Genomic DNA, 20,026 nt, shown 5'->3' on the forward strand with positions numbered 1-20,026 from the left:
TCTTTCATTCTTTTAATGTCTTTAAAGAAGTAACTGAATCACTGAGATAATGCACAGGCTTGCATGGAGGGGATCTGTGATCCTGTCACCCACGCCCTTCTCCTCCCACTCTTACCAATTTGTCCCTTTACTACTTAACAGCCCAGGGTATGAAATGAAGTGTCATGAGTCAATCTGGGCAAGTGCTGCAAGTTTTCTGCAAGGTGTCTCTGTACTTCAAGGGCCTGTGAATCACAGGGGTATTCCAAGAGCAGAGCAAACTGGCTTGATAATCTAAACCGAGCTCCTGAGTAATACACACACTGAAGGACACCTCTGAATTCGTTCCTGAATGAACTAGAGCACATCTCTGGCAGGGGGAGGGGGAGGAAATCTAATCCTGATTTAAAGTTGTTGGTGATAGTCCCCATAGTCCTTGGTAATTAGTTCCACTGGTTAATTACCCTCACTGTTAAACATCTGCACCTTATTTGTAGTCGAAATTTGTCTGGCTTCCAGCTTCCAGTTGGATCATATTATAGTTGCGTCAGCTAGATTGAAAAGCCTTCTATTATCACATTTCTGTTCCCCATGTCAGTACTTAGAGGCTGTGATCAAGTCATCCTCTCAACTTTGTCTTCGTTAGGCTAAACAGATGGAGTGTCTTCTCCAGTCTGTCACTTCAAGCCACATTTTCCAGTACTTAGTCATTTTGTTCCATGGCCTTTCTTGGATTCGTCCTCACCTCATCCACAACCTTCTTGAACTGTTAGACACATTTATCCTTCTCATCAATCCTCTCTAGATGTGGTGTTCCCTGCAGTCGTAGGACTGTTGTTTGTATTCTGCTTCTGGATGCAAGTCCTAGTGTTTGTCTACATTGAAAGACACAGTTTTGGGTTTGTGCCCATCTCATTAAGTGATCCTGACCATGCTGCCATTGTTATCCATCCGTTTCACTCTTCAGCTGGTGTTCCCACTGGTGAGGAGTTTTCCTCGTAAAAAACTCCTTCCCACGGCAGGGCTGAACATGCTGCCTTCCTTTCCCTTTGCTGAGCTTTCCCATTGCAGCACTCTGAAAGGACTGAGGTGGGAGATAAGAACTGGCATGAGGATGGGAAAGTCCAGCACTCAGCTTTTGCCTCTGTAGAAAACAAGAGGTGTCATCTTTTCCATTGCAGTACATAATGCCAGCTGGTTTAATTTATAAATGAAAGAAGTTATCCCTATGACTGCAGCGGGTTCTGATTTCCCATCACCACCATGTATGGCAGAGATACCCTGCCTAGCTTTAAACAAACTGGGTATCAAAAGCACCATTGCATCTCAAAGCCCAGCCAGAGCACATGATCACGGCTCTTAGCAGCTCAGCCCACACAGAGGTGGATCCTATTTCTTCTTAAACAGCACTCAGCTGAGGAATCAACATCTTCCATGGATTCCCAGGGAGCAGTAAGCATGCTATTTATGGTGTGCAAACTGCTGTAAGGAGGGCCACCAAAAAAACATCCAGACCTTTTTTTTTCCCCCTGAGGGGAACGTGGAACAGCTCTCCTTGTGCCCGCACACAGGACAGAGCGGCAGCTGTGGCTCTGCAGCCAGGTCATTTCTATTTGCATAACCACACACAGAACACAGCTCAAAAGCATGGAAAAATGCAGCAATACAAGCAGTCCATGGGCATCTGTACCTGTTTCCTGGCTCAGGGAATGTGACTTCAATGTTATTTCCCTGTGATTCCCAGAGGTTGTGCTCTGAATCCCCTGGCTCATGTCATGGGTGAAATGCCACACAGCAGGGTCAAGGTTTCAAAGTTTCAAAGCATCTGGTAGGCAGCCAGTGGGACGCTGAAAGTTGTTGCAGTACTAGCTCTTCTTCTTTCCTTTTCAATACTAAATTGCCTCAAAACCAGCTAAACCTTTACTTGCCAACCCCAGGACTTCTGTAGGTGTTACACAGATGTTGCAGGATGACGGAAGAGAAGTAGTGGGAAGAAGTGTTTCTGTGGCAATTGCCCCCACTGGATTTGCCCATCATGTGCAGTTGCCTGAGGATAGCAGTTATAGGAGCACATCCTGGCAGCATGCACAGTGCCACTTCCTGACCAACTTGTTCCTGGGCTGGGGAAACAGTCATGTTGTAACTGAGGATGACCTGTGTTTTGGGTACCTCACATGGAGCCTAAATTGTGCTGAGCAAAGCCTTGGGACCATCTGAATGAATGGGACTTTTGCCAGTGACTTCAACGGATCTGTGATTTCACCACGACATCTGTCATGCATTACCTACATCAGTACTGATGTAACAGGCTGAAAACCAAGACCTGCTCTATGCCTCTTCAGTCAGGGGAGGAGTGCTGATATCAGTATTTGGGGTGCAGCCAGACACAGTTATGATACTTTCATTTTTGGTTTAACTGCAACCAGGTTTGGGGTTGTGGGGCTTTTATCAGCATGGTAAAAATTATCCCCCCTCCTCGTCAAAATAGTGATGCTGGTTCAAAGACATTTGGGAAGCAGACACATTTTTCATGTCACTGTAACTGGGATGTCCTGCCTAATTCACAAGTGTACCCAAACATTCATTTCACTAATGCTTACAATGCACTCTGAATGAAATAAAAGTACTGTATTGTATCATGACCACATGGACTGAAACATTATTTTTATAGCACAAAATATTATTTTCATACCATAAAAATAATGTTTAAAAAAGCAATGTAAATAATTGATCGCAGAGATCTCAGTAAAATTAACCACACACAAAAATCTAGACTAGTCTCTGCACAATTCGAATATATACCCCAAATATCTGGACTTAATGACAGAAGCCTGGTAAACATTTCAGTTGCAAAACAGAAAAAAAAACACAGTTTGAAAATAGTGTCTCCTTTCTGCATTTTTTTTTCCTCACAGTCCAAATAACAGTGAAAAAGAACTCAATCCAATTCCCATAGGTCTCATTAATGAACCTGCAAAGGGAATGTGCTGGAATAGCTGAGGGCTCTCACTCCATTTAAAACACGTAACAAACCCAAAAATCACTTATCTTCGCTGTTTTCAGGCTATACAAAGTTTGTGTTCAGCACTCTGCAGCTGGAGATTTCTGGCACAGACAAAATGCTAAATCTTCCAGGCTTCCCACTGCACCCGTTGCCAAACTCTTGGTGCAAAGCCAGAGCCGTGTCCTGCCAGCCCACAGAAGGTGGGGACCTCCTCTGTTTAGCCCCAGTCCTCCCAGTGAGACCACTCATAGCCAGTCATGTCCAGAGGCTGGTGACAGCTGCCCCAGGGGCTGAACTGTCCTGGTGTTCTGTGCTTCTTTATTGTGCATCTTCCATCCTGCACGTGCTTTTCTGAAGCATATTGACAGTGGTTTCCATATCTCTGATTAGTTTAGACCTGAGATCAAGAGCTGAGGAGTGTGATGCACTGGCTGCCCTCCCCCAGCAATGGGCAGGAGATGCTGGGCCTGGGGCACATCTTGGTTTTCCCCTTGCTGTGGAGGGAGTGGGAAGCATTTGATGGACATGGTGTTGCTTTGGGACCTACCGCAGCCATTCATCCTTGGGTGTGGGAATTCAAGTTAATCCACCCGCACATGAGCTTCACCTTTCCTTGCAGTGTTGTGAAAAGGTGCAGCCTAAGCTACAGCCTAACTCTCCAAGCTGTTGCATTCTTCTGTCTGTATCAATTTGGCCCTTAGATCCTACAGAACACCAACGTGGTTGATCCAAAATGAGTTAGCTGGGTTGGGGATCCTGGCTCAGCACAGCACAAATAGAGGACCAGATGCAAACCTTTACTTTGGGTGCCTGCCATCTCAAATATACACGAGTGGAGCTTATTCTGTTCCAAAGAAAATTGAAATTGTCTGGGGTTTTTTTTTTCCCTCCCATGTCCTTTGCATAGTCTGTTTTTGTTTATTAAGACCAGGGTTACTCGAGCTTTTATCTAGGTCTTATTTAGGACAACTGAGTTGCTAGGTCCGTCCTGCTTCACCAAATCCAGTCCCCTGCTCTTTTAGGCAACCACATCATATAATGTCAGTCATAAAGTGAACAAGTGCTATCTGAAGTCTAGTTGCATATTTATTTTTTTTGCTCTTGTTCCCTCTGCTCATACTGAAAAGATGCTCCAGAACCCCCTGTTTCAATCATGCCTTTTTCTCAGCGCGATGGCAACTCCAAATAAGGGAAGGCAGTCCAAAAGGAATAAATAATATTGTGTGGGGAAGAAAAGCAACTAACCTACACATTATCATTAAGCAACAGGACGTGACAGGCAGTGTAATGTTTCTGGTTTTGTTGTGAGTCAGGAAGATGAAGGTCATGTGATATCAGCTCTCTATGTAGCACAATAAACCTTATTAACATTATAAGATAAAAATAAATATTCAACAATTAAGGGGAAAAAGGGTCACACGTTTGCATCTGCTGGGGATTATTGACAGCAATCTGACATTACCGTCAGCTAAACCCACTGCTCTATTTTGTCCAGAGTTTCTAAAGCCATTATATAGTGATCAGTCTAATAAAGTCTAGATTAGAGGCATTTCTCTTGTGTACAAAGAGATTGGCTTTTGGGTTGCCTTGTGGAAAAGCAGCATTATTCTTAGGGAGAGAAAGGGTTAGTTGTCTCTAACAGCAATCCTGATGAAAAATGTAAACTGTCTGAGGCCATTTCAGACCTCCGGCAATATTTTATGCTAACAGGTTTATGTCTGAATTAACAAAGTTCTCTAACCACTTAGTCTGTTAAAATGCAGTTATTTTTAGTGCCCTTGCTAGGAAAGCATGTGCCAGCCTGAATTTGGATTCTATTTATTACCATTTGCAATCACCTGGTGTCAGAGGCCACGTGAATCCTGTGAGTTTATCTGATTTGAGTCTGAAGCATCGAAATGTACCTTTCAACTTGTTTCTTCATGCTGTGCATGTCTAGAGTGTTTTGCAGTAATACCGTAAGCCCCCACAAGTGCACAGAGTGATAGGAAGGAGCAGAGTAAGATACTGTCCCTTGGGTACCATATAGCTCAGAGGAAGGTGCTGAATTTGAATTATTCCATATCCACTGACCCAGCATCAGAATGCAAGCTTCTTTCTTTTTCTTTTCTTTTTCTTTTTTTTTTTTTTTTCCTTAAAAAGGGTGGGGGAAGAGCAGTGGGGAGGGGGACTGGGGGAAGATAACATCGAAGATGTTATCAAGCCAGGTGTCACTGAAGTACAACTCCTCTGGTTGTACAGTGCAAGTGAAGATTAGCAACACAGGATTGGCATCCAGAAGCTGCTGCCCCAGAGCTGCTGCTGCTCCGAGTCCTGAAGCAGAGTGAGGGTGAAGGACCTTGTGGCAGCTTCAGCTGAGCTGGCTCAGGACTGGTGTCAGGGAGGCTGTCCCAGTACCTTGGACACAAGGCACTGCACTGACACAGCTGCATCACCTCCTCAAACTGAGCCAGCCCAGAACAGTGCTTTGCATTTCTCAGTGTTCATTTTAATTAAAATCTTCCGAAAACTTTAGTCAGCTGTGACATCCATTCTGTTTCTGCTGGTTTTTTAAAAACACGGGGGTGATTTCAGCCCTGGAGGACAGTCTATGTCAGTCTGCAAAATCACACTAATATTTTTCAAAAACGTTGCTATAAACACTTTTCTTGCCTCAGAGATAACAGCAGTTGGCTATCAGAGGTGGGACTCAACTATTCTTTAAATCTGGTTTGCAATAAGCAGTTTCACAAACTATGTTAAAAATAAGCTAAACCCTGTTTGCATTATCACCTTTGTAACAGAGATTGTGATTAGCTCCAGAATATGAGAGTGATGGCAAGACATTTCTCCTCTTGGCAGCTCAGGCCAGGCCTGAGATTTGTACTACAGACTTTGGTTGAAAAGCCAATACTGGAAAACTTCAGTCCCGCAAACAGCTTGCTCAGCCACACCTGTGAACACCTGGCATTGTTTTAAGCTCTTTGCCAACCAGATGAGGGCACAGGCAGGGGCAGGGGGTTCCAGCATTTTGAAGAGCCCCTGTACCTGCTGCTTCTCCCCTTTATGATTCTTGTATTTGCCAACATGAATGTTATTGGAAGGCAGGGAATAGAATTAAAGCACAGCTTCTGAAGTTCTGCAGAGTAACCATAGTCCAAATAAGCTTTGACCTGCCTACATTAGCAATGAAGTGACACACTGGTCACTCTTATGTGAGCCATTTTTGCATCTCTACTCACAGGTGCCTCACTACCACTGCTCTTAAGAGCTGTGGCACTGGTTCCCAGGAGTAGCTCTCCAGAACTGGAGCACAAAAAGAAAGTTGTCCAGGTAGGGGCACAGACCATGCCCAAATTTAAATTTGTAATGCATGTCTGTAGGCTTCTGTATCTTATGGAAGTTGAGAGAGAGACCCATGGAAGCATATGGACCTTGGTCATTAGCCAGTGCTGGACATGCCTTTTAAACCCCAGTACGACATGATGTGGTATGAAATACCTAATTACATACCCTGTTTAATTTTACTCCCTGTCTTCTGCACAAGTGCACACATGTAATATAAGGTTCAGAGTTGCTGCCTTGCAAAATTCATGAGGGCTCTATGCTGATAATGTCACATTCTGTGGCTGAGGGCCTGGAGTCACCAGGCTGGGCACAGCATGGAGCACGGAGAGCTAAAAGACTGAGCCAGGATCCAGCTGTGCTGCTGTCATGTGCTGTAAGGGTGACTTCTTGGTTGCTTTTGATTCCATCCCTTATGGAAGGAAATAACATTTGTTTTATTTTCCTTGGAGGAAAGGTACATATTTGTCTTGAAATTTCAAAAGAATTAAGGCCTCCTTCGTGTCCCAATTAGCTCTTAGTGCATTTAGACTGTACCTGTGTAGCACTTACCTATAGTGCTTTTTAATCCAGGAACAGATATAGGTTGTGCTTGTGCCTGGAGACTGGACATGCCCAGGAATTCTTCCACACAACCCTGGCAGGTTTCTTTCTCCTTTGCCTGACCCAGTGCAGCCCCACTGCAAGGCACTAGCCACCAGCAATTAGTATTGGAGGGTCAAGGGACTTCAGAGCAGGGAGGGAAGGGGTGTATTTCCAGGGCAAAAGTTGGCTCTTCTTTTTCTTTATGCAAAATTCATTCAGGACTTAACCATTCAAGCATGCCTTTTCTTCCTTTACAGTATGCAAGGGAGGTCCTCTAGCCAGTGCTAGTCAGTGGAAAAAACATCATTCTCTGCCAGTCTTCTGATACTTGCTCTCAACCTGAGCTTTCCTGCTTCAGAAAGACACATTCATTTAATTTTAGATCAGTGATGTTTTGCTCTTAGCCAGTTACTATTAAAACGCTCTCACGTCAGGCAAAAGTGAAATGTGTCTATTTACAACCCCCAAAACAGACCACACAGTTTAAGATGCACTCATAGAAATGCTGAAGTCTTTCTGTAGCCATCCTGGTAGGCCCAGGGAGATTCAAAGCTTCCCATCAGGATATATTCACTTTTTTTCCTCCAAAAGCTTAACTACCTTTAAATGTTTCAAAAGGCAGTCTTGCTGCCCTTTCAGTGAAAACAAGCACTCTCACTCAGAGATGCAAATGTCAATGCACTAGACCAATGTGTCTCATCCTGTTCTTGACTTGACTAAGCCAGCAACTCCTTCAATCAGTGAGGGTTAAATCCTACCTTCCCCCACCAAAAATAAAAGTTGTGATGTGACTCTTCTTCACTTCAAGTGTGTCTGTCTGTTAGATGCTTTATTTTATTCCACTCCAAACTTTAGCCAACTTAGTACAAGCATCTTCTGGGGACAAACATGGGTAGTTTATTATCCACTCTTGGCTGAGACCAGCCACTGCAGTCTAGTGCACAGTGACGGAGAGAGGTAGGACTGTGCCTACTCTCTGCCAGCAAAAATCGAGTGAGTGAGTGAGTGAGTGAGTGAGTGAGTGAGTGAGTGAGTGAGTGGTTGGTGCATGGGAAAGCTTCACTGAGACATTGTTGACCCTTTGCAGAGTAGGTGCTTGGCTACCAGGAAGGTAGTCAAGGCACACAGGAAGGGAAAAAGAGGATAATAGTAGATGCTGAAGCGAATGGGGCTCATTCTTCAGGTTGCCTTCAAGGAGCCTCTTCTAGGTAAGACTGCATCTCTTCCATTTGTGAGCTCTGAAGACCTTGCAACTCAGTTTCTCCTCAGTTTCTTCTCAACAATTCTGGAAAATAATTTGTGGGAGTTTTTGTTCTCCTTGGGACAAGCAGATACTTCCAAGCCCTCCCTTTGAGGGCTGATTTACTTATTTTCAGACAAAGGGAAAACGCCCGATATTGAACAGAGTGCTCTCAAATGTGATGTTTAGGAGGGAGCCAGGCATAAGAAGCCTGGCTAAGTCATCTTGACATGCTTAGAGCTGGTTGACCTGTGTTCCCGAGAGTGTCACTATACTCCCCATCCCTATACCTGTGTGGGACATGAAAAAAATCCAGCTGCTAATTCACTACCAGCACACTGAAGGCCTTCCACATATCACAGACTTCCTCACAGTGAAGACACATATCCTAACCTGACCATCCACCAATCCCTCTCCTTCCATCTGCAGCTGCCAATTATAAGCGTAACAGGCATGCCTTGCCAGAACCTTTCACAGTTTATTCTGGTTTTCAAGAAGCCCAGGCTTTTTTAAAAGCCTCTCTCAAGTCTGATGGAAAAGTCTGCAGCTATCTGCATCCCTGGCACAGGGAAGAGGGCTTGCCAAGGCAAGGCTTTCTATCCAACATGCATAAAATTGCAAGAGACTCTCCAAAACCTCTCATCAGAGATGAATTAATTTCCTGTATTCTTCTCCAAGGTCATTTTTTAAATTGCCTGCTGGAGGGAGACCTTGCTTGTCTCCTGCCAGAGCTACAAGCCCATGTTTTCCACAGCAGCCAGTCCCTCACTGATTGCTCTCTCTAAAATTACCTTTTTCTGTTCGGTTATTTCTCTTTGAGGCTACCATGCTCAGCTTTCTCAAGTCCAAGTCAACCAAGTTTAGGGGGCCCTGGGTAGACATCCACTGTGGAATCAGGAGGGTGACATGCAGATGCAGGAGTTCTACTGTGTGCAACACAGCTCAGGCTCAGCATTTCCACCTCTGCCCTGGTCAGATGGCTGAAACCAGGACCTTTATGAACCTCCTGCTACAACTCTGCAATGAGGGGATGGTCAGTGTTGCTTTCTTCTCTTGGATAAAATCCACATCTCCATGCCTTTGTCTGCATAAAATGTATTTTGAAGGACAACTTCTTGATTTGGAATGATAAGGTGGCATCAGGCAGCACATCCATGTACTGCAGAATGATTTCTCATTGGAAGACACAGTTTCATCAGGCCCACCAGCCCCATGGCACAATGCAATTAACTCAGTCTGCTGTCCTGAGTATCTTCACTCTTATGCTGGTTTCCAGTGTTCCCTCTGTGAATGTAAAGTTCACCCTCTCCTTCCAGATGAAAGACACACGCAGGCTTACCATTTCAGAAAGGAAGGAATAGCATTCCTAGCAAAATGTAGCACAACACCGTCTTGATTCCACACGAACAACTTTAAGAGAGCCCTCCTTATGTGTTTGGGGTGCCCTCACACCACAGCTTTGTTCTTCACCTAGAGCTGCAAGGAAATGATGTTGAAACTGCATTTCCAAACTCCAAAACCACTCCGTTTCCATCTCTGCCTGTCTGGCCTCTGTGGCCTCCCTCCAGAGGAAGAACAGTATGTTGATCACTCAGTAAGAGGAGAGCTACTTTAACAGCCACAACTAATTTTTCCAACTTCTAGTGTAGCGCAGTGTGTCAGAGTTTGATCCAGTCGATTACATGACAAAGACTACTTTGCTTTTTCCTTCTGCTTCTGTCACAGTTAGCAAGGTATCAATAGGCCAGAAATGAGCAATTGCCCTGTGCATGTTCTAATCCCTACTCTAGCCAGTAAAAGCTTTTTGGAAAAACTCACCTGACAGCAGAGAAAAAGCACCAAATCTTAGCATTAGAAGAAAGCAAAGACAAAATCCCCCCCATAACAGCCCATATACTACTCCTAGACAGGAAGCCTCTTAAAAGACCTCTGCCAATTCTCGTTCTTTGAGGTTCTGTAGACATACACGCACATGTGAGAAGCAGAGAGAAGAGGAATGTCAAAGTGTGGCTTTCTCTCTACAGATGGTTGCAGACAGAACCAACACTTAGGGCATGAGATAGCATCGGGCTTGATTTGCATCAAAGCTGCTGCTACCGATCCTTCACAAAGGAAAAAAACAAATCCATTTCAGTTATTTAGTTCTCAGCTGCATGCACAGCAAAAAGCAGCATTCAAATCAAGGGTATTTGTGTCCTGACAACACTCTGTTGGTACTTACTCTTCAAAAAGACCCTCTTGTGCCCTCGTGTCACCCATAAGGTCCTCAGTTCTATTACTGGTAGCAGTGCATTTACAGACTTCCACACCTTCCTTCTGCATTTTGATCACATTTCTGCACAGTTCCTAAACCTCTCTGAGATTCTGAAGCACTAGCAAAGACCTAGTCCCACTCAGGAGTGGAAGACATCCCACACCTGCTTTTGTTACAGCAGTGATGCTACCTAACAAGTACAAAACCTCACACAGAGGAAGGATGCACGACCACTGCACCATGTTTCCCCACACATGTGACGTCTCCTGAGTTCATACTAAGGTAATCTGTGTTTCCCCGTGCCTTCCATGTTGTTGTAACATTAATGCTAATTTTTCTAGGCTATAAAGGGAGAGTACAACTTTCTATGTTAAAAAAAAAAAAACACCACCAACCACCAGGTTTTCTTGGTTCATTTCCATAAAGCCCAATGCATTATGCATTATCTCATTCAAAGGTAAATAGTGGATACACACATGGATGAAAGATTAAATCCTGGAAATTCTAAACAATTGGCAGGAGGCATAACCATGGCAAATTGATTCTGTTCCCTCTCTGCAAAAAAAAAAAAAAAAAAAAAAAAAAGGAATGAAAGAATGCTTGTGCATTTTTAAATTACATGTAAAATTTAAAAATGTTTGGGGGTTGGTTTCTTCAAATTTTTTAACTTTTTTTCTTCTTGTAGCAAAAGTACATAGCAATTATTGAAAAGTTCCATGAGTTCCAAGGATTACTTTAAAACAAAATATCTGGTAACCTTGCTATTGTTCATCTACAGTATTAAGGGCCTAAGTACCTCAATGAAATGCTGCAGCTATCACAACAATTATGTGCAAGAGCAAATGGTGCCAAACAGAGTGGCATGAAGAAAAGAACAAAATCCTTAAAGAAAATAATATTGCCCCAAAGAATACAGGTCTATTTAAATATGTAGGTGGTGTTGCTTGATTGGTTGGGTTTATGCCAACCCTGACCCTACAGTAACTCCAGCCTTGCTGATCAAAGGTGAAATGTTAAAGCTGCAGGACTGGGTTTGCCGTCTGTGAGACTTTGCCATTGCTTTGTGTATTGCCTCGGACAGAGCTGTAGTTTGGTATCCGAGGGCACCAGTGAGCAGCCTTGCTGTCCTTATTGACCTTCATTTGGACTCAGAGTGGTTTGGGGAGTTGATGTACAGCTGATCACGGAAGTCTTTGTTTACTGTCCTGTGTCCCAGCCGGGCAGTGAGGAAAGCAGTGACAGCGCCATCCCCAGAGCAGAGCTGTGAGCACACCAGGAGTCCTTACTGCTGTACCTGCACAGATTTGATTCCAAGCAGAGTTTCAGCAAATTTCTGCTCCTTCTCTACCCAGAACATTCAGTGCAACCAGTGCACAGCTCTAAGAGCAGGCACGATGAAGCTTTGCTGCCACTGTCCATCCTGGCCAGCACAATCGCAATTCTATTTTATGGCCACTGGGGCCAGACAAGCCTCTTTTTTTCTGTCCCTGTTCATTCCCTATCACACCTGGCTGTACCACAGCCTGTGTGTGTACAGGTGTAGGAATGAGCTCATGTTGGCTACGGGGGTGAGGAAGGTGCCCCTCAAAACAAACCAGCAGCCTCCAGGCCAGCTTCATATCCACTGCCCTTTGCTAAAAACCACCTGGCTTTCCCACAGGCAGATGTGTGCTCTTGCACAGTGGCCTGGCCATCTGCAATCCAATTTACTCCGCATTTCACCTGATGAAGTCTCTCCCTTCCCTAAAATAAAGGAGCTATGAAGCAGCGTGGCATTTAAAACAGTTCTAGGTAAAGGAGCAGAGGCGCTCATGTTTGCATGGTCATACTAGACAGGCTAGTGATGTAGGCCAAGACCAACAGAAACTGTTCCATCCACCCCTCCACTTCCAGACACACATCTTCCTTACTCCTTCATGCTGCTGGTAACATGTGGGTGGCCTAGCAGAAAGCTAGAACAGGGGACTCATCTGGCAGAAAAAAAACCCAAACATTTTTTTACTGATACATAGCCCATTTCTAGACAACCATTACTCTCCCCTAATGTCTGCCATGCTGTTGGACATGGTCACCAGTAGACACAGTTCTAGGTTCAGTAAAGAAGCTCAGAGAAGTAAAAATCCCTTTCTCCACTGCTTGCTTTCTCAATCTTAGAGGTGCTGACAAGACCTCATCCAGGCATCTGTTTGAACTTTAACACAGACTCTGAACCGTCTCAGGCCTTCACCACCTAATTAGAACAGGGGACTTTGGTCACACCGTAGCAGATAGAGTGCTGTGGTCCTCACAGGTTTCTGTACACCACTGCAGTCGTGTCAGGACTCAGAGCTGTCCCACCAGCGTTCAGGTTTCATCTGCCACTCCTAGAGCATTTCATTATGCCCTCAAAATGTTTTTTTGCCTGCCAAGATTTCACATTGCCAGATAAGTTCCCTCATTGCCTGAAAGCCATAGAGATTTTGTGTCCCACAGCTACTGGATATAAAGCAGCAGGGTGGTAGGGTCTGTCCAGTTGTTTTATTGTCACTATGTTCGTGAGGGGTTTTTTTTTTCTTTTTAGTCAGTATTCTTCTCATTGAAAAATGCTTTCTCCATTGTCCCGAAATGATTGTCAGATTCAGTGTGGACTTTCCAAATTGCTTTCCTGGAAAAAAAAAAAAAAAAAGTCAGGATTATATTCACAAAGCTGTGAGGAAGACAGCCACTTTTTATTCATTCATAAAGGATGTGGGAGTCCTGGGTTTAATTTCCTCGTCTGCCTGGGGGAACTTGAACCAGCATCACTTATCTCTCAGGAGAATACCATAAGGCTGTGCTGTGCTGCATACTAAGGTGTGTTTGTTCTCACTCTCTGCAGTTGGTGTGTCTTGGTCTGCGAGGAGATCTTTCTAGACCCTCAGCTGAGGCCCTCATATGGGAATGGTTCTCCTGGCTTCCCCGAGTTGTGTTAATGAGTACTGAACTATTAAGGAACACAGAAATCGACATATTACCCCACCAGGAGCCCCCCTGTGACACTCTCCTCAGAAATCAGAAGGGCAGACAGCACCAGCAGAAGGCATTGCATGTCCTGCACCAGCACTATGTCAACCAAAGCCATTTAATAAAGCTCATAAGGTAAAAAAACATAGCTTTAAATGCTAAAACCAATGGACCAAAACGGGTGTGTCAGGATCTAAACCTAACTGGTGGCTATTGGCATGTTCATCATCTTCTGGAAACATCTATTTTGATACTGATGATAGGACAGATTGACAGAAAATAGAAATCTGACAGTTGTCATTGCCAGCTTTGAGACCTAACTTAACACTGTGACACTGTTGGCACCTAGATCACCTACCTGATCTGATCAGACCCTTTGGCCACATTTTGGCCAGGACACACGCAAATGTCACTGCTCCACCAACTTCAACTCACTGGAAACCCACCTGGAAAATGAGGTCCTGACATGACCCCTTTCTTAGTTGTTTTGTCATTTCCTCACATGCTTCTTTCCTCGTTCTCTCTCCTTCATCTTCTGTTTAAATAAACTTGCCTAGACAGGAAGGGTAGGGGTTGTGCAACCCAGCTGTGAACAACAGTCAGGGAAACTCCTAAAAACAGTGCCCAAAAGAGGCAGACACTGGTACAAGTCTCTTAGATCTCAGAGGGCACCAGGTTTTGTGCTTGTCCTTTTCTACCAGCGAGGCTGCCAACTAAAAGTCAACACCAGAAAAGGAAGTAACTTTTTTCCTCTCTGCTATCCTTTTCTCTCCCCTTGTGCGTATGCGTGTCTTCAAGTGAGCAGAGCCCAAAGTGAGTAGCAACAACAGATCCAGTCAATCTCGATGAGTGTCTCTCTTTCCCCAAGAACAGTTTCTGCTGCTATGAACTTAAATAAAGGGAAGGAAGATTGCCATAAGAACTGCCGACAGCTAAGGGAAGAGGAATAATGGATGCTTTTAAAAAGGAAAGTCTTACTTAATACTTTATTTTTCAAGTGCTTAAACTGTTTTTCCTCCTTTTTGTGTATCTTTAATTAAAGGTTAAAAGACTTCTACTGGTGATTGTTTGCCATGGTAACCAAGTAGGCTGAGGTCTCTGAATTCAAAACCCAAAACCTTTTTAAGTGTTTAATGTTGCACGGTGTCAGGGTCATGTTAGCATCTTTGACTCACGGAGGCTACTTCTTCCCCTGAAGAGAACACAACTGTGCCCTGATGGCCAGGCCCCCAGACAGGAGGGGGACAGCCATCTCACCTCCACACTCCCCCTCTGAATCTAACCCCTTCCTCCCACTTCTGTGGGTGTTTGAATGTTTCACTTTGAACTAAAGGCAATTTTCATTTTGAAACCAAGCTATTTTTTTAGCAGTTTGTCAGCGAGAGAAACAAAACCTAACTAAACTCCTCTGTTCCTACTGAGAGGTGTTGTTTTCTTCTTTCCTGTTGAACCAACCTGCATTTATTCATACCTTGCTGCTATTTTTAAGTGTGGGCACCAGCTTTATGTTATTCAGAGACTTCGGCAGCTGAATACACATCATGGTATTTTTTAGTTAGTTAAGAGAAATGACTGGCAAAGTCATTTTTGCACTGTGTACTGTCTGTGTCAATGCACGTGTGTGTCTGTATTATGTTAGTCACCTCAGCTGCTAGAATGATTTGTGATTAAGATTGCAGTAGTACCTGAAATGTCACATTGCTTGTCTCTGTTCTGAAAGGGCCAGTGTCTACCAGGTAAGGCAAAGAAAGACATATGAGGACATGACCAGACTTATCCCTATGACCGAGTTATAAAGGGCTAAAAATGCTACCACACCTAGTAGAGAAATGCCTCGTAGCTGATGCAGTCACTGGCCATCTGCAAGTTCTCAGTTTCTTGTACTGCAGAGTAAGATGAGTTTCTGACGTGGAAAAAAACTAACCTGTTTCACTTTGCCTTTGCAATAGACTAGGAGAGCACACAGTTCTCAGACCTTTCCAGGGAGCCAGCCCTCTCAAGCCACAGTGGCACACATTTCTGAAGTTACTGGGCTATGACACACAGCACAGTCAGAACACAGGCTGAGTTTGAATGAAGTACAAGACGACTAGCACAGGAGAACCCACATGGCTGATGTGATACATCAGTTTTGCCTGTGGACAGAGGCAGGTGTGAGTTTGCACTTACCTCACAACCAGACCCAGAGCTGGAGCCTGCCCCTTCAGCAGGTTGTATGTGGGTAGACACTGCTTGGATGTCCCGGGAATTCCACACTGCCTTTGGAGCAGGTCTTCATGAATCACAGACCAATGCTTCCCCTGACTTTGCCTCTCCTGTGCATTTTCCATTCCTTTCTCATCAGTAGTACAGCCCTGGTCTTTGTTTCCAGGGGCCATTTCCTTCATTCTGCATAGATGAGCAATTCAATCTGTTCCTGTAAGCAGATAAATCAATGAAAATAGGAAAGAACAACAGCACCTATAAATGAATGTTGGGATGGATAGCCGGTATATGCAGCCACCCAGCTCTCTCCTCACACTTGTCTAAACTAACTAACATAGGTGGTCAAACTGTGGCACAGAAACCCAGCCATATGTGTTCGTTCACAAGACTCACTCACTTCAATCAGCATCTTAAAACAAAATTAAAAACAAGTTTCTCCAGGAGAAGAAAAGGCAATGAGTTTATGTTTGCTTTTATCCCTTCCTCTTCAAAGTTTTCCTCTTTCATAAATTACTCTCACCACAAATGTTCTCATATTAAGTGTAGAGAAAAGAACAAGATTATCTGCTTTGAATATCAGCAGACATACTAATTTGGACACATTCTCATCTGCCAGATGCTGGAAGAGCTTCTTTCTCTGAAACTATGTTGAAACACCCAAGCCAAAGGTTTAGACTTTTTGTTTCTTCTAAAAAAGTACTTGCAGTGACTTATATGCTAGTCCAGGCTGGTTTTGGCTGAGACACAAGCCTCTTTTAAACATTTTTTCTGAGAAAAGAAAAATTGTCTTGTCAGTTCCCTGTAGTCCTGCTCTGTAGGACTCTATGGACAGCTTTTTTTTTTCTTTCTTTCTTTTTCTTGTTTTTTTTTTTTTTAACAGTTCTCTAATTGCTATCTTTCCTAAGCCTTTTAATTTGTCTTAGTATAAAGTTTTCCATGGTTGCAGAAGTCCTTATTAAATGTCAGTGGTACTCCCTGAAAACACCTGACTAAGTAGGAACCATCTAACCCTTGGGAGTTATTGACTGCTGCCTCCAAGGACGTAATTAACAAGTGGCAGAACTTGCCACGTGGGTCATGTTTTACAAGATCCCACAGTATCAGTATTGATTATGATTTGATTAGATTAGGTTGATGGTAAATGCTTATTTAGGTTATGAGGTTTTCAGGCAAACGGTGAATATCCTGTCATGGGCAACACCAATCACATTTTGAACACACAAAAAAAACCCTTTAAAATTATATTTGTAATCATTATGTATGCAGTACCTTGAGGCATGTGTATTTGCAAGGGGCTGAGCCTGCCAGAGTAAAGCCATATTCCTGCATTTAACACCTTACAAGCTAAGGGCAAAAATGAGTTTAACACACTAAGAGGTAATTTTACATTAAAAAGAACAGCTTATGGAAACCTCTGTTCTGTGCATGCCTGCCAGCTAATGGCACATTTATAGAAGATGGCAGCAAATACAGCTGGGCTGGCACACCACAAGTTATTGCCTTGACACTGATTCTAAGAAGACTTTAATAAACTTGTACAAGGGAGAAGGTTATTTTTCAGTCCCTCAAAATATGTGGGTGTTTCTTTGAATCCTAAAACTTCCACGCATCTGTCAGAAAATTTCTGTTCTGTTCAGCAAGGATAGAAGAAGCCAAGGTGATTTTGCTGCCCAGGCCAGGGTGTGTGTTGCCCTTGGGATGTGGTAGGGCATTGGAGACATCTGCACACAGCTGCAGACAAGACAGAGGACCTAATAGAGACCACACATTTACAAAGTTGTGGCTGAAGGGAGTCCTGAAGTATCTCATACATCTCTTGTTGCCTAAGGTTAGGTAGATGAATCTCACTCATTTTTTGCTTTCATGTGCCACTTGAATTTTCTAATCTCTTCTGACCCTTTTTTTCCCCCTTCTGTGTCTTACTTCCTTAGTAACAAAACTAAATAAATTAATTTACTTACATAATTCTTACTAACACTTACTAATTTACTTATATAATTCTTAACTCCTTATTAACAGCCTTCCAGTACCTGAAGGGGGCTTACAAGAAGGCTGAAGAGGGACTTTTCTAAAGGACCTGCAGTAATAGGACAACAGGGAATGGCTTAAACTGAAGGAGGGTAGGTTTAGATGATATATTATGAAAAAAATTCTTAACTGTGAGGGTGGTGAGGCACTGGAACAGATTGCCCAAAGATGCTATGGACTATGCACAAGTGTTCAAGACCTGAGTAACCTGGTCTCGTGAGAAGTGTCCCTGCCCATGGGAAAGGAGGCTGGAACTAGAGGATCTTCAAGGCCCCTTCCAACACAAGCCATTATTCTATGATGCTATGATTCTATAAAGTGGAAAAAGTCTTACAGGAAGAGAGATACAGAAGAACAAAAGAAAGAAAAAGAAAAGTTGGAACATTTTTTCATTTTAAAAAGCCCAAACAAAAAGAATCAGAACTATAAAAATATTTACAGCAAAGCATTTTTCCTTAGTTTAAAGTGACTCGGCAGTTTTTTGTCTGATCCATTCTGCCTGCTAATGCCTGGAAAACTCCCCAGCTCATCTATGAATGCTCTTTTCCCAAGTATAAGCAACTGGCAGATTGATTCAAAAGCTTTGCTGTGCCACAAGCGATCAGATGACGGAAACAGTTCAGTGAAGCTTCTCACGTCAACCCAGGTTAGAGCCTCCTACATGGTCTGGAAGGCAAATTAGAGAGCCATGAATGGTGATGCTGTTGCTGACCTTCAGAATGGCCTCAGTTGTCCCACTGCATCTTCACTGGGATAGAAGGAAAGAGAAATGAACCCCAGTTCAGTGTCATGAAGATTCATGTCAACTATTATAACTGCAAGTCCTCTTAGCTGCCTGCAAGAATTATTTCAAAACTTTATCTGAGAGAAGAGCTGGTTTTACTGGCAAATGAGCATAGAAAATGAGTGCAGAAATTGCCCTTGTAGCAGGAAAGACAAGCAGATCTTCAGACTGTGAAGTCTGTGGGTGTTTGTGTGTGTCTGTGTGCAGCAGGGGAAGAAGCAATAATTTGCTGCTTTCCAAAAAGCAGCAGATGGATCTAACTCCCTTGATATTGGAAGCATTTGGTCCTAGAGTTGTTGATTTGACTCAGCTGTCTCCTTTCAGGACTCAGTGAGATGCTATGACCACAGCCAGAACTCCCCCTGGTTGTAGCTCTGGAGAAGAAACGGGGCTCAATGACTGAGGATCTGGGGCTCTCCACTAGGCAAAGTTTACGTGCCTCTTCCTAGGAAGGCTCAAAGAGAAGTTATCAAACTGCCTTGAGAAGTCAGACCATTAAAAAAAATAATAATCTGAATTCCCACAAGCCTTTTGAAACAAGACACATCCTGAACCATGACATGCTCCAGAAAGCAGATATATGCAGTACACTCGGGTACGGAAATTTACATTATGAAACTCCTGTTATTGCCTTCATGTTACAACACCTTTAATTTCTCTTTTCCTCTGTGGTTTTATCTTCTCCTGGGTACAAGGTGCTGCCAAGTCTCAGGTGCTCTGCCATTAGGGTTGCATCACTTTGATGGCAACACCATTGCTCTGAAAAACCAGACACTGAGGGCCCTCCTGTGCCCTTCAGACAAACATGTAGTAGACCTCTGTTTGCTGCGTAGTTGGAAACTGAAATGGAAGAGTCTGAAAAGAAAGATCTCTGGCCCTGGCTAAGATAACAAACAGACTGTCAAGGGCAGTTTGGTGACCTCATTAGCTTTGAAGATCTGAGCAGGTGGGAAATAGCACGGAGTTTTGAATTCACCTCAGTGACCATCTCCTTCCTCACGCTACCCTCATGTTGCCTTGTCTGGCTCTCACAGGCACATGGATCCAGGCAGAGCAGAGTAGGCAGCTGTATTTCTTTGGCAGCACTGAAATTTTCACCCAGAGTGGCCTGCTGGGTCAGCAGTAATTCCACCTCTGCCAGTGCCCTCTCCTGCTGTGTGCAGCCTGGGATGGAGCCGGGGAAACCCAGACCCAGCTCTGCCATGATCTGTGCAGCTGCAGCCAGCCACGGACTGCTACTGCTGCTGCTGCTGCTGCTGCTGCTGCTGCTGCTGCTGCTCAGGAGCAAGGAAAAACAGCACAGCCACTCTCCATCAGCATCTTTGTGGTGTAGCCTCTAATCCTCCACACATGTTCCACCAGGCAAATTATCAAAGTAGAGCCATGAGTGTCAGCAAAGACTCTCCAGTATCCTTGGGTGATAATGTTTCGTTGTTTTCACAGTCTCTACTCCAGCCAAGTTAACAAAAGCAGGCAGAAAGCAGTCCAAAAGCGAGCGCAAAAGAAACACATAAATCAGAGGGTACATATGGATTCTCTCTCGCCCAACTCTGCTGCAACCAACAGACTGTAGTGAACACAGTGCCCCTTCACTACTGCCATTCCCCAAGAAGTCTCTCCCTTACAACCCCCTCAACACCA

At 43.9% G+C, this 20,026-nt stretch overlaps 1 long non-coding RNA gene across 1 annotated transcript; it reads right to left on the minus strand.

The window, feature by feature from the left end:
• Positions 1-12,888: 12,888 nt before the first annotated feature.
• LOC136286120 (uncharacterized) lies at positions 12,889-19,559 on the minus strand. Its single transcript, XR_010719776.1, has 3 exons — positions 18,314-19,559; positions 15,538-15,784; positions 12,889-13,030 (listed from the first exon to the last, which is right to left on the minus strand). It is a non-coding gene; the product is annotated as an uncharacterized lncRNA (long non-coding RNA).
• Positions 19,560-20,026: the final 467 nt, after the last annotated feature.

This window comes from Chamaea fasciata, unplaced genomic scaffold (genome assembly GCF_029207755.1).
Source record: "Chamaea fasciata isolate MVZ Bird 193981 ecotype frontalis unplaced genomic scaffold, bChaFas1.0.hap1 SCAF_2, whole genome shotgun sequence".
In the NCBI taxonomy this organism is placed as follows: Eukaryota; Metazoa; Chordata; class Aves; order Passeriformes; family Sylviidae; genus Chamaea; species Chamaea fasciata.